Source organism: Hipposideros armiger, unplaced genomic scaffold (genome assembly GCF_001890085.2).
Source record: "Hipposideros armiger isolate ML-2016 unplaced genomic scaffold, ASM189008v1 scaffold_647, whole genome shotgun sequence".
NCBI classification, from domain to species: Eukaryota; Metazoa; Chordata; class Mammalia; order Chiroptera; family Hipposideridae; genus Hipposideros; species Hipposideros armiger.
The window spans coordinates 886,038-900,585 of record NW_017731997.1 but is presented as its reverse complement, the minus strand read 5'-3'; the positions used below and the strand labels follow the sequence as shown (position 1 = coordinate 900,585).

Here is a 14,548-nt window from a genome sequence, read left to right as displayed (position 1 = left end):
AAGTGTCCAGATCTGAACTTCTTTTCAGACCTAGGAACAAAAGAATGAAAGAAGCTAGGCACCCAAGATGAAAGACCATGATATCATGGCAAGTATACATGGTAATGATTTCTCACTTATTCCCCCAAAGGCCTCGTGCTGTTTATCGTGGTCTCATACTTGAGTATTTCTCTTTCCCAAAAATTTCATGACTATTAGACACATGTTCAAATGCAACATCACTATCTGGAGAATTACAGCATAATATGTTGTTAGAGAGGTTGCATGTTGGCCAAATAATTAAGGAATCATGGCCCAAACTCAGTATCCTCAGAACCACCCAATGATCATTTATTTCTCTGCTACCAGACTACATAACTGGAATGAAAATGCATGCACAGCCCTAACGCTGTGCTTTCACCTGTGGTGTAAGAATGATCATCATGAGAAGACCCAATGGAAGATTCTAAAACTTATCCCCAAAAGGCCAAGATAGGAAGTCAAATATTATATCTGAGATAAGATAAGAGGCACAGATAAGTTAGATCTAATTTTCAGGTTATTTTGTGTAAGATGAGGATTCAGTCAATCACAGGTGCTTACTATGTGTCAGAAATCACTAAGTCCTGGTGACGCTCAGTGAAGTCAAGAGAAATATCCCTACCATCAAGAAGCTTAACATAATTTGAACTTAATATAGACTGACCATAAGTAAATTCTCTATTAAAGTGTTTACACTGTAAATGAAGTGGGCTAAAGAGGGATTAAGGCATGCCTGCATGCAATGGTCTAAATTTTAAATTGGGTGGTCAGGGTTGAATTCACTGAGGGGCCTTTGAGCCAAAACAAAGAGGTTAGGGAGTAAGCTGGTAGTTATCTGGAGGAGGCAGGCGTGAGCTGGCTTTTGCTGGCCTCTTCCTGATAGGCAAACAGAGCAGCTCCAGATATTCCCAGAAGATAGGAGGCAGGAAGCATTATCCATTACTTCCTGTCTCATATCGATTGAGATTTGGAGCCACCAGTGCTAAATTTTCATTGCAGTATATAAAATTAGCTTTATATACTGCATTGATAATTTTCAGGAGTTCGGAATTAGTCACTTTCTGGCCCAAGTTATCTAATTACCTGCCTTACTAGATAAAATTAATGTCTGGCATCATTCCATTTGAGGAAGCTGGTAGCCCTGTGGCTGCTACCCTGAGGGAATAAGCTGCTCATTGGTTCCATTGTCTATTTACTCCTCAATTAGACAGTCTTTCAGATGCTCCTTCTGAGGCAGGATGTCAAATAAATGTGTTCTATTTTTTCAACTTCTTATTAATTATAAACACGAAGGAAAAAGTGCAAATACACAGTTCCTTGAATTATCAAGAGTTTCTTTTCTCTGTGGTGATTTTTTTGGAGGTTCCTGATTTGCTGACAAAGAGCCTGGCTCTTTCTCCTTAACTTTATTTCTTACCTTCCTCATTAGCTCATCAGGCTCTGAGTTTTACTTTAGCTGGCTAGAGCATTTCCCATGACGGGCAAAGCTTAGAAACTAAATTATGAGGTTCTTTTTTGTCTCTAAATTAGAAGATATTCTGATACTCTGCACAGAAGACAGCTCTGGAGGAAGGGATTCCTTCAAGGATGGTTTGTGCAGATGTTCTAAGGAGAAGGATAGATCAGCTCATCCTAAGGTTTAGCACATTTTGAAACTATGCTTTCTCCCCACCTTGTAAGTTAAGGTATTACCTTAGGGAATCTGTCGAAGTTTCCAAACTCAAGTTTTCATATTACTATTTACCTTTAATTTTTAACCCTTGAATTTAGTGCTCTGTATGATGTAAGATTGGGTTCAATTGTCTTCTTCCACATGATCAACCAGTAACATAAAACAAATTTTGAAATGTCTTTCTAATTGAAACAGAACAACAGTGGGGGGCTAGGCTTCACAGTTCACATCATAGCACTTTATTGCATCTCAAAATGGTGGGAATGGCCATGGTTTTCTCTGAGCCTTCTAGGGTCAGGTCTGAGTGCCAGGGATGCTTTAGTGTTAGAGCTCCTGCCTGGCAGGGTAAGGTGGACCATGCCAAAGGCAGACATCATCCTAGATAGGCCGTGATGAGACTGTGTGTCACAGGAGACAGAGCTAATAGCCTGGGGATGTACATGAAACATTCCCAAGCAATCTGCAGGTTTTCACCAAGCTTCTCATAATGGTATCTCGACATGTTCTTGAGGTGCTACAGAAATCACTGATATGCCAGGGTTCCTTTTGGTCATAAAACTTGGAATTAGTATATGAGGGTTGAATTTTCATTAATAAGGTAGACCATACATGGCAAGTTGTTCGTAGCTAATGTGCAATTCAGAGTTTTAGTACCTAATCTGAGCATTGTATATATTAATGTTTGCAGTACCCAGATATATATGAAACAATGGTTAAATAGACACCAATGTTAACTGTATCAGAGGTGACCAATGAGGCAAGACTGTTGGTGGATGAATTAAGCATGTATTCAATCACATCCAAGTAGAGCAGAAGATCCATTATGTGATCTCAGCACTATTTCCTACAGGGTCCCCTAGAGAGAAACACAGACCCTAAAAATGTGCTTTGTGCTTCTATACTAGTACCTGACAGAAACCTGGAAGAGGAATCTGCCTCCTGGAGGTCACCTTTCTCATCTGGATTGCTACTGTCAGCCTAGAAAGTCTTGTCCTGGGATCATCTACATTAGCCAAACAGGATGAATTTCTATCCATTTAACTTGACCACCTTTGGTCTACCAATATGCGAGTCAGGATCTTCTGAGAAATAGTGTCTAATTGAACTAGACATGTAAGAAAAGGGCCTCTAAGGGAAAAGAAAAGGAGCAGAAAAATGTGGGAGAGCCTTCAAAGAACAGTGCAGGTCTGACACCTATGAAAAGAGAGGGAAGGAAAGATGCCTTGACCAAGTGCCAACTCTGAATAAGTTTTGACCAGGCCAGTTGGGAGCCCTAGAGATAGATTGCCTGTAGCGTCTTGCACTGGGCAGAATTAAGCCTTAGACTGGGAACCATGAACATGGCAGTAGATCCTGGAACTGTGGCAGCTAGAGGTTGTTAGCCATTTGTACACCTCCATTATTGCCACAATCAGTATGGAAATTAATACATAATAATTTACTCAGTTTTAAACTAGTAAAATGATAAACAGTTTTCATCTCATGGGCCAATGGTAAATATCATTCATAACATGTTGAGAGATCCCAATGGTTTTCTAAGCATCTGGAAAGATTACTGGATTGAATTATCAATGCCTTCCCTCAGGAAAGGATGTGGTGTCAGTACTATGCAAAGCAGTTATTTGCTTTGCCTGTTCTTTACTTATATCTCAATAATTATTTTCTTCAATTAATGAAATTACTTTTTAAGCCTCTACTACTACTTCTCAACTTTTTCCAAACAATGCTATTAGCTGTTTTCTGATAAATTTGTTGAGTGTTTGTGTGTGTGTGTGTGTGTATGTGTGTGTTATATCTCAGAACTGGCTATACAAATTCCATGTTGTAGTACGGTTCATTTGTAAAGATTTAACTATATAGCACAGTGGTAGAATATATAGAGAATGTTAGCATTATGCTTTCATGCTAGGAGTTTTATACTGACAGCCAAATTTGATGTTCCTTATCTTAAAGTGATGGCTCTTTCACTCAATGTGCTAGGAAACTACAGGAATGGAAACCAGAATCCCAGACTCAACCCACAGAGTTTCTTAGACAGTACATCTGGGATAGAGTCCAGGAATCGGTGTGATCTTGACTGTCAGAAGTTTTACTACCTCTCCACTGTGGTATCTTTGTCAAAAATGAAATTACAATTTAGTGTGGGCCTACTTCTGGGGTTTCTATTTATTTTCATTGGCCTGTTTGTTGATCCTTATGCCAATGGCACACTATCTGGATTATAGGAGCTTTGTACTAAGTTTTGAACTCAATTTGAGTCCTCCAAATTGGTATTTTTTCAAGATGGATTTGCATATTTTAGGTCCTTTGTATTTCCATATAAAATTTAGAATAATCTTATTAATATCTACCAAAAAGAACCTGGTAGAATTACAATTAGGATATCATAGAATTTATAGATCCTTTGGGAAAATTGAAAGCTTAATAACATTAAGTCTTTCAATTAATGAGGTATATGTCTCTACTTAGGTCTTTTCAAATATCTAAGGAGAGCACTTCCAGATTGGCAGAGTAAGGACATCTGAAAAGCCATACCTCCCACAAATAACAAAAACACTAGCAAAAACTTGCCCAAGTCAACTTTTTGAACTCTGGAAATTAGCCAAATGCTTACAACAATTTGAGAAAACTTGATTCAAGAAAAACTGAATCTTGGTAGGAATAGCAAAATTTGTGGTGCTTTAACTTGACCTATTCTCCAAGTCCCTCCCCTCAGATCCATGATAGCCTTGAAAATGTTAAGGCTGTTAAGTCTCACAGTCATGGTAGCATGATCAGAGAGCTGCTGGTCCAATGAGAGGAGGAAGAAAGAGGGAGGAAGCAGGCACTTACTTGGCCTGGGCCTCATGTTTAGACATTTGAATGGTGTCACCATATTTGGTGTCAGGTGAAGCATTGCATTAAAACTGTTTTTCTTCTTTAGAATATTTCAAACAAAGAGGCACCAAACCATGTGAGAAATGTTGGGATTTATCCTCATGTTACGATCTTTCATTGCTACCAACAGGGAAAACAGCTAAAACTGGAATAGATTTTGTCCTCACAACTTCAATGAGCCTGCCATTCAACTATTAAGTACGTGGTAGGAAGGCTTATTGGAGCTCCTTTCCCTGGTTCAGCTCAGCAGGGAAGCTTTGGACAGGTACGCAGGAGCAGTGGTAGCACACCAGTTGCTTGTGGGTTCTGGAGCATGGAGATATTTTGCCTATTTTGAGGCAGTTTCAAGACTCCTTGTATACACTGATGTCACACAAGTTGATGTAACACAAGTAGTTATCATATTGTCTTGTAGATCTGTTCTGCCCATTTGGGCCATATATGCCCTCTTCGGGCATCAGCATTATAAGACAAGCTCTAGGGTAACTCCTAAGTATTTGGGTACCTTTCTCTGCTACACCCAGTTTTTAGTGCTAGAAATTCAAAGTCACTAAATTGAACAGAAACACCAATCTTAAGTGTCTATTGATGACAAGTAGCAAAAAGGCAAGAAGTTCCTCTCTGTCACAGAAATCGACTGGTTTAGTAGATACTGTCAGATGTAATAGATGTACCAGGCATGGCTAGTTGCTCTACCTATATTCAAGACAACCCCCAAAGTGGTCCTTCTCCTTTTACAGATGAAACCGAGTTGGTAATTAACCCAGCAGACTCACATAGCACTTGGAGTTGCATTGAGATCCATCTTCAATGCCCATGATTCGTACATCCCCTAGCCTTCAGGGGCCACAGGAGACTGAGGAAATTAGCCACATTAGAACTAGATGCCAAAATGTGAGGATGGCCGGGAGAGGGGGCAGGAAGCCCTTTAGAAGCAGAGGCAACAGCTTGACCTGAGGCACAGGATTTAGTGGATGGCATATTTAGGCCAACATGGCTAACTTGTAGGCTGGCATCAACTCCAGTGCTAATAAAGTGAACCCAAGGTTCTAGCAAGATGAAAGCATTTTACTACCAAAAGGTGAAAATAGCTTTTAAAATTGATGCCAATAATTTTTTTTCAGGTTTTATAAATCTTTCCTTTAAAAAAAAGATGTCAAATTGCTCCCCATACTCCAGCCTCATTCCCACAAACCATATTTGCCACCTGATCTGTGTCCAGGTAAATTCTACCCAACCTCCAAAAAGTCAGTTGACAGCTCACCACTTCCCTAAGCTGCTTTAACCAGAGCTTTTTTTCCTAAATCTTTTCATACAACCAAGAGCTGATGTACTTTTATCAAGTTCCGTTGGAGACCTATTTCTCCTTGGCATGCTTGTGGGAAGTACCCTGGTACTGTTCTCAAGGCTAAATAGTTGAAGTATGTAGCCATTCTGGATGATTACAGACCTCTCCAAGCAGCTTTCTAGAATCTACAATCAATAGCAATATTTGAGAGCTTTGAATATTTAGTTAACATGACTGTTAAGAGATACTAAGTTAACCCAAAATGCTTTTTGTCTCCAAAATCCCTACAAGTTTTGTGTCCCCTCCCCCTCCACCAGCTAAAGAGGTTTGCTTGCTGTGACTACGGCCCAGATGTCCCTTATTTGCCAAATAATCACCTCCATATAATCACCTGTTCACCTTAAAACCTTTATATGAATGATAAGAAAAATGACTCAGATTTCCACGGAGGTCTATAAGCTTGTTATAAGTCTTACAACACCTAATGTCACGAGAATCAATTCAGTTCTCCTTAAATGGTTTTACCAGCTGGTCTCCCTGACTCTGCTTGGCAGAAATAAATCACTGGATTGGAAGAGCTCTTAGCCATGTGCTGTGGAAACTTGAGTCTGTGCAAAGTGGGGAGGCGGAGTCAAACAGGAAAAGTCAACCTCTTCCTAAGAGCTTTCTGACACCAGATATCAATACTACCGGTAAGAATGAAAAATTATAGGTAGTCAGGGAAATGTCCACAGTAGAAGGAATTAGGGCGGACATCATAACAGAACTAGGAGAAATAACCTTAGTAGCTGACTGATATGGTTAAGTCACAGGACCCAGCCAGAATGGCAAACTTGGGAGGGGGAGGAGGAGATGGTTTTACAGGTTAGTTAACATAACATAAGGCAATCAGGAACTCCCTGATTGAATGAGCAGAAGACAATGATATCTTCAAAGCCCTAGTCTTGAGATACCATAATCCTATCAGAACAGAGACATCAATTATATCTGAGACAATTTAAAAGGAGTAGTTCCCCACTAACCGCTGCAGTCGGGACCCACTCTCATTTCGAGAGCTGTTCTCTCTCGAACTCTCTACTCTAATAAAACTATCCTCTGCTACAAACCTCTACCTCTCTTGTCCGTGTCTCCATTTTTCAGCTTCAGGAGACTACGGACCCTGGCACAAGAAACATCCTACACTTCCATCTGTGTGTTCGAGTAGACAAAATGGCTAAGATTGCCAAGACTCACGAAGATATTGAAGCACAGATTCGAGAAATTCAAGGCAAGAAGGCAGCTCTTGATGAAGCTCAAGGAGTGGGCCTTGATTCTACAGGCTTTTATGATCAGGAAATTTATGGTGGACGTGACAGCAGATTTGCTGGATATGTGACATCAATTGCTGCAACTGAACTTGAAGATGATGACGATGACTACTCATCACCTACAAGTTTGCTTGGTCAGAAGAAGCCAGGATATCATGCCCCTGTGACATTGCTTAATGATATACCACAGTCAACAGAACAGTTTGATCCATTTGCTGAGCACGGACCTCCAAAAATTGCAGACTGGGAAGATGAATACTAAAAGCACAGGCAGACCATGATAATTTCTCCAGAGCGTCTAGATCCTTTTGCAGATGCAGGGAAGACCCCTGATCCTAAAATGAATGCTAGGACTTACATGGATGTAATGCGAGAACAGCATTTGGCTAAAGAGGAGAGAGAAATTAGGCAACAACTAGCAGAAAAAGCTGAAGCTGGAGAATTAAAAGTCGTCAATGGCACAGCATCATCCCAGCCTCCCTCAAAACGGAAACAGCATTGGGATCAAACAGCTGATCAGACTCCTGGTGCCTCTCCCAAGAAACTGTCAAGCTGGGATCAAGCAGAGACCCCTGGACATACCCCTTCCTTAAGATGGGATGAGACACCAGGTCATGCAAAGGGAAGTGAGACTCCTGGAGCAACCCCAGGCTCAAAGATATGGGATCCTACACCTAGTCACACACCAGCGGGAGCTGCTACTCCTGGGCAAGGCGATACCCCAGGCCATGCAATGCCAGGCCATGGAGGCACAACCTCCAGTGCTCGTAAAAACAGATGGAACGAGACCCCCAAAACTGAAAGAGATACTCCTGGGCATGGAAGTGGATGGGCTGAGACTCCTCGAACAGATCGAGGTGGAGATTCAATTGGTGAAATGCCTACTCCTGGAGCCAGTAAAAGAAAGTCACGATGGGATGAAACGCCAGCTAGTCAGATGGGTGGAAGCACTCCTGTTCTGATGCCCGGAAAAACACCAATTGGAACACCAGCCATGAACATGGCTACCCCTACTCCAGGTCACATAATGAGTAAGACTCCTGAACAGCTTCAGACTTGGCGGTGGGAAAGAGAAATTGATGAAAGAAATCGACCACTTTCTGATGAAGAATTAGATGCTATGTTCCCAGAAGGATACAAGGTACTTCCTCCTCCAGCTGGTTATGTTCCTATTCGAACTCCAGCTCAAAAGCTTACTGTGACTCCAACCCCCTTGGATGGCATGACTGGCTTCCATATGCAGACTGAAGATAGGACTATGAAGAGTGTTAACGACCAACCATCGGGGAACCTTCCATTTTTAAAACCTGATGATATTCAGTACTTTGATAAACTTTTGGTGGACGTGGATGAATCCACACTGAGCCCTGAAGAGCAGAAGGAGAGGAAGATCATGCAGCTGCTTTTGAAAATTAAGAATGGAATGCCCCCAATGAGAAAGGCTGCATTGCATCAGATTACCGATAAAGCTCGTGAGTTTGGAGCTGGTCCTTTGTTTAATCAGATTCTTCTTCTCCTGATGTCTCCTACACTTGAGGATCAAGAGCGTCATTTACTTGTCAAAGTTATTGATAGAATATTATACAAACTTGATGACTTAGTTCGACCATATGTGCACAAGATCCTTGTGGTCATTGAACCATTACTGATTGATGAAGATTATTATGCTAGAGTGGAAGGCCGAGAGATTACTTCTAATTTGGCAAAGGCTGCTGGTCTGGCTACTATGATCTCTACTATGAGACCTGATATAGATAACATGGATGAGTATGTCCGTAACACAACAGCTAGAGCTTTTGCTGTTGTAGCCTCTGCCCTTGGCATTCCGTCATTATTGCCCTTCTTAAAAGCTGTGTGCAAAAGCAAGAAGTCCTGGCAAGCGAGACATACTGGTATTAAGATTGTACAGCAGATAGCTATTCTTATGGGCTGTGCCATCTTGCCACATCTGAGAAGTTTAGTTGAAATCATTGAACATGGTCTTATGGATGAGCAGCAGAAAGTTCGGACCATTAGTGCTTTGGCCATTGCTGCCTCGGCTGAAGCAGCAACTCCTTATGGTATTGAATCTTTTGATTCTGTGTTAAAGCCTCTATGGAAGGTATTCGCCAACACAGAGGAAAGGGTCTGGCTGCCTTCTTAAAGGCTATTGGGTATCTTATTCCTCTCATGGATGCAGAATATGCCAACTACTATACTAGAGAAGTGATGTTAATCCTTATTCCAGAATTCCAATCTCCTGATGAAGAAATGAAGAAAATTGTGCTGAAGGTGGTAAAGCAGTGTTGTGGAACAGATGGTGTAGAAGCAAACTACATTAAAACAGAGATTCTTCCTCCCTTTTTAAAACACTTCTGGCAACACCGAATGGCTTTGGATAGAAGAAATTACCAACAGTTAGTTGATACTACTGTGGAGTTGGCAAACAAAGTAGGTGCAGCAGAAATTATATCCAGGATTGTGGATGATCTGAAAGACGAAGCTGAACAGTACAGAAAAATGGTGATGGAAACAATTGAGAAAATTATGGGCAACTTGGGAGCAGCAGATATTGATCATAAACTTGAAGAACAGCTGATTGATGGTATTCTTTATGCTTTCCAAGAACAGACTACAGAGGACTCAGTAATGTTAAACGGGTTTGGCACAGTGGTCAATGCACTTGGCAAGCGGGTCAAACCTTACTTGCCTCAGATATGTGGTACAGTTTTGTGGCGTTTGAATAACAAATCAGCAAAAGTTAGGCAACAGGCAGCTGACTTGATCTCTCGAACTGCTGTTGTCATGAAGACTTGTCAAGAGGAAAAATTGATGGGGCACTTGGGGGGTGTTTTGTATGAATATTTGGGTGAAGAGTACCCTGAAGTATTGGGCAGCATTCTTGGAGCACTGAAGGCCATTGTAAATGTAATAGGTATGCATAAGATGACCCCACCAATTAAAGATCTGCTGCCTAGACTCACCCCCATCTTAAAGAACAGGCATGAGAAAGTACAAGAGAATTGTACTGATCTTGTTGGACGTATTGCTGACAGGGGAGCTGAATATGTGTCAGCAAGGGATGAGGATTTGCTTTGAGCTTTTGGAACTCTTAAAAGCTCGCAAGAAAGCTATTCGTAGAGCCACAGTCAACACATTGGTTACATTGCAAAGGCTATTGGCCCTCATGATGTATTGGCTACACTTTTAAACAACCTCAAAGTTCAGGAAAGGCAGAACAGAGTTTGTACCACTGTAGCAATAGCTATTGTTGCCAAAACGTATTCACCTTTCACAGTACTACCTGCCTTAATGAATGAATAGAGTTCCTGAACTGAATGTTCAAAATGGAGTGTTAAAATCACTTTCCTTCTTGTTTGAGTATATTGGTGAAATGGGAAAGGACTATATTTATGCTGTAACACCATTACTTGAAGATGCTTTAATGGATAGGGACCTTGTACACAGACAGACGGCTAGTGCGGTGGTGCAACACATGTCACTTGGGGTTTATGGATTTGGTTGTGAAGATTCGCTGAATCACTTGTTGAACTATGTATGGCCGAATGTGTTTGAGACATCTCCCCATCTAATTCAGGCGGTTATGGGAGCCCTGGAGGGCTTGAGAATTGCTATTGGACCATGTAGAATGTTGCAGTATTGTTTACAGGGTTTGTTTCACCCAGCCCGTAAAGTCAGAGATGTGTATTGGAAAAGGTACAACTCCATCTACGTTGGTTCACAGGATGCTCTCATAGCACATTACCCAAGAATCTACAATGATGATAAGAACACCTATATTCGTTATGAACTTGACTATATCTTATAATTTTATTGTTTATTTTTGTGTTTAATGCACAGCTATTTCACACCTTAAACTTGCTTCGATTTGGTGATGCAAACTTTTAAACACTGCAGATCAGCATAGAACTGGTCGTAGAAGAAAAGCTAGAAATCCAGTAGCATGATTTTTAAATAACCCATCTTTGTTTTTGATGTTAAACAGTAAACACCAGTAGTGACCAAGAACACAGTGATTACACACAACTATACTAGAGGGAATTCATTTTTAATTCATCTTTATGAAGATTTAGAATTCATTCCTTGTGTTTAAAAGGGAATGTTTAATTGAGAAATAAACATTTGTGTACAAAATGCTAACTTGTGTGGTTTTTTTTTTAACATGACTTGTAAAATGCGGAACTTTGATCAAGTGTTGGTTTGTGTAGAACAAGTGGCTAAAGTTCATTTTCTGTCACCTGGTTTATAGAAAGTAGTTAGCAGAATATAAACTATAAAGTAATGGCATCTTTGTCAAAATGTTATTGTTCTGTTAATAATGACAGCGAGAAGCTGTGGGGGGTGTTCATCTCAAACTAGCACAACCATTCCATGACCACAGAAAATATAGTACCTTTGCTGAACTGTCTTGAATATTATTATTTTGCACTTACATAGTGCCTTTCATCTCTCAGTGATTCAAAATGCTTTATGAATGTGTTTAATAAGGAAAGTGATTCAAGTCATGTCCAACTCTTGATGTGAGTCTGTTTAGAGTGAGGAAGGTATTTTTGTTTGAAAACTACTGTCTATCTATTGGGAGTGAAGCTACCTAACTAATGCTAATAGAATAAGACAATCTTTGGGCTCTTTTTCCATGTCAAGCTACTACTCGTTCTTGCTTCGGCAGCACATATACTAAAATAGACTACTACTCAACAATGAATCCAGTAAATACCTGTTGAGTACCTGCTGTTTACCAGCCGCTGTGTAGGGGATGCAAAGGTGCCTTTGACCTGTCTCTTGCCCGTAAGAAGTGCAGTGTAATGGAAACGGGTAGATACATCTAGTTACATACTAAGTAGTGGGATACAATTGCAGCAGTTAAAATGTCTAGATTTGTTAAATTTTGCATTTAGTAATTAGATATGTTCATGTGTAGGTGTCCAGCATAAACTGAAATGCCATTAAACTCTAGAGGAACCAAGCATTTAGGTAGTACTTAGTCTTTTTTGGCAAATATTTTAAATATATTTTTAGCTTTTCCTAATTTTTCTGGCCAAGACTTTCTTAGTTTTAGCCCCTTTACTACCCATAGCTGTTATGTTTTGTCTCCCTATGTTAGTACTTCTGCAAATTCGAATGAGAAATGAGACTGCAGCAGCATATGCATAGGATGACTGCCACTGTAAGTAAAGCCATACTGGGACTAGAAAGCTTGTTCCTGGAACTGCTAACTTAGGCTCCCTGTTTTGGAAGCTTATAAGAGAAACAGTTAATTGCTGACTTTTACAAAACCAATACTGAGCATTAGTTGATTGTCCAGGAAAAATTGATACCTCCTCATTGTTCCTTAGGTGGCACAACTTTGTGACAGCAGGTCAGTGTGTACTAAAACAGTTTTCAAAATCATTTTTCTAAGAAGCTTTTCTAACAGTAGTGCGGGAGACCAGCTCCCGCGGGGTCCAGGGGTTCCCTCAGGTGGAGGCGGAGTCGGCGAGGAAAAAGAAGAAAGACGCGCGGAGACACAGGAGCGCTTTTTCAAGAAGAGAAGTGTCTCCCTTTATTCTACAGCATGCCCCTTTTTATAGTGGGCAGTTGACCATTATCTCATCATTAAAACGTTCTTTTACATAGTTTAGATCAGGGTTTTACTTCCTCTAATTCTTATGCTCCAGGGTCCAGCTTGACTTTTTCTTATGCTAAAAGATCAACTTATCTTAACTGTGTTTTAATCCTTTTTACCTATAGTGACTATGTGACTAAGGCTAATCTTTTTACCTATAGTGAAGTGACTGTGACTACTCAACAAGTATCCTAAACACTATTAGCTAAGCAGGATCTTAAGATTCATAGGGTGTGTACTTTGACCTTTACTAAGAGACTAGTGTGACTAAAATTACCTTTAGTGTATAAAATATAATTATTGTGATGTATCTATCAGAAGGGGTGTAAGATCTTCATCCTACTGGGGGGCATCCAAAGGGGAATTTAAATCTTCTAAGATATAAAGCAGTATCTGTTTCTCAGTCAGAGCTTCAGATTTGTCACAATTGCAGTGTGTTTGGCCACGTCAGATACTGAGGTGCAGACGGCTCCCGGCACAGTAGCCCATATGCAACTTCAAATGCTGTTCTATAGTTGCTGTCAAATGACCTTCAATAATTACTAATCATGAAAATTGAAGAACCCAATTAGATTTCAAAGCTAAAATTCAATTTTAAACCTGTCTTGGGAAATTTTAGTTGTATTTTCAAATACTTGCATAATTCCACAGTTTGCTGGGGCCCTTTTTACAGATGGGAAATATCAGTGCTTGGCAGCGGCAGTGCGTAGAAAGACTGCTGGTCACACTAAGTGACTTGACTGATGCAAATGTTTTGAGGACAGAGGTGAGGCACATACTGAAGGCTCGGGCCTTAAAAGTTGGGACCAAATAGAGGCACACAGATGTTTGCATTATTATATATGCTTATTGAATACAGAAAGCATTTTGTGATACACTTACATGAAAGACGCTAACATGAAAGACGCTATGTGAAGTTTTAACTATCTTTCAAAGACTTTTTCTTTTGCACTTTTTTTGGTGTTTCTTAAAGCCAGACTTAAGCAGGAAGAAATTAATGTGCTTGGGGGAACAGTGGGTGGGTTTTTCTGTGGGCTTTTGTTGGTTTTTCTCTGGGCTCTCTAATGTAATTGATCTCTTTGGCTGTTCAATTTTTTTCATATTGTATTTTTAAAATTCGTTATATGGTACCCTGTGAGCTTCAAGTGCCACCAAATGAATAAAACTTATTATATGTAAAAAAAAAAAAGAAAAAGAAAAGAAACATCCTACAGAGAGAGCTGGAGGTGCTCTAAAAGGGCGAACTGCACGGTAAAGGATGCGCACAGTATCCCTGGCACCGACCCTCAGTATCTGGTGGAGAAGATCATCCAGACGCGAATCTATGAGTCCAAGTACTGGAAAGAGGAGTGCTTTGGGCTTACTGCTGAACTTGTGGTCGACAAAGCCATGGAGTTAAGGTTTGTAGGTGGCGTCTATGGTGGCAACATAAGGCCAACTCCCTTTCTGTGTTTGACCTTGAAGATGCTTCAGATTCAACTGGGAAAGCATATTGTTGAGTTTATAAAAAATGAAGACTTCAAGTATGTCCGCATATTTGGGAAAACCTCTCCCAGGGGAACACAATGCTCCTGAAAGCTGTGCTTGGCTCCATGCCAACACTAGCCTTGAGTGTTACTTTGTGAACCCCAGCACAGGACAGCTGAGTCCTATGATGAGGTTCTAAGCCCTAGTTAGAAACAACGTACTTATGGAAAGAAAACAGCCCCATGCCATGCCCCAAGTTTCTGCTAAGCTGGGGGCAGACACAGCCAAACAAGTTTCTGCTTGGGTTTTAG

The 14,548-nt window shown here is 40.5% G+C and overlaps 1 pseudogene; it reads left to right on the top strand.

The window, feature by feature from the left end:
• The first annotated feature begins 7,043 nt into the window (after positions 1–7,043).
• LOC109372599 (splicing factor 3B subunit 1 pseudogene) lies at positions 7,044–11,141 on the top strand (annotated as a pseudogene).
• The last annotated feature ends 3,407 nt before the right edge of the window (positions 11,142–14,548 follow it).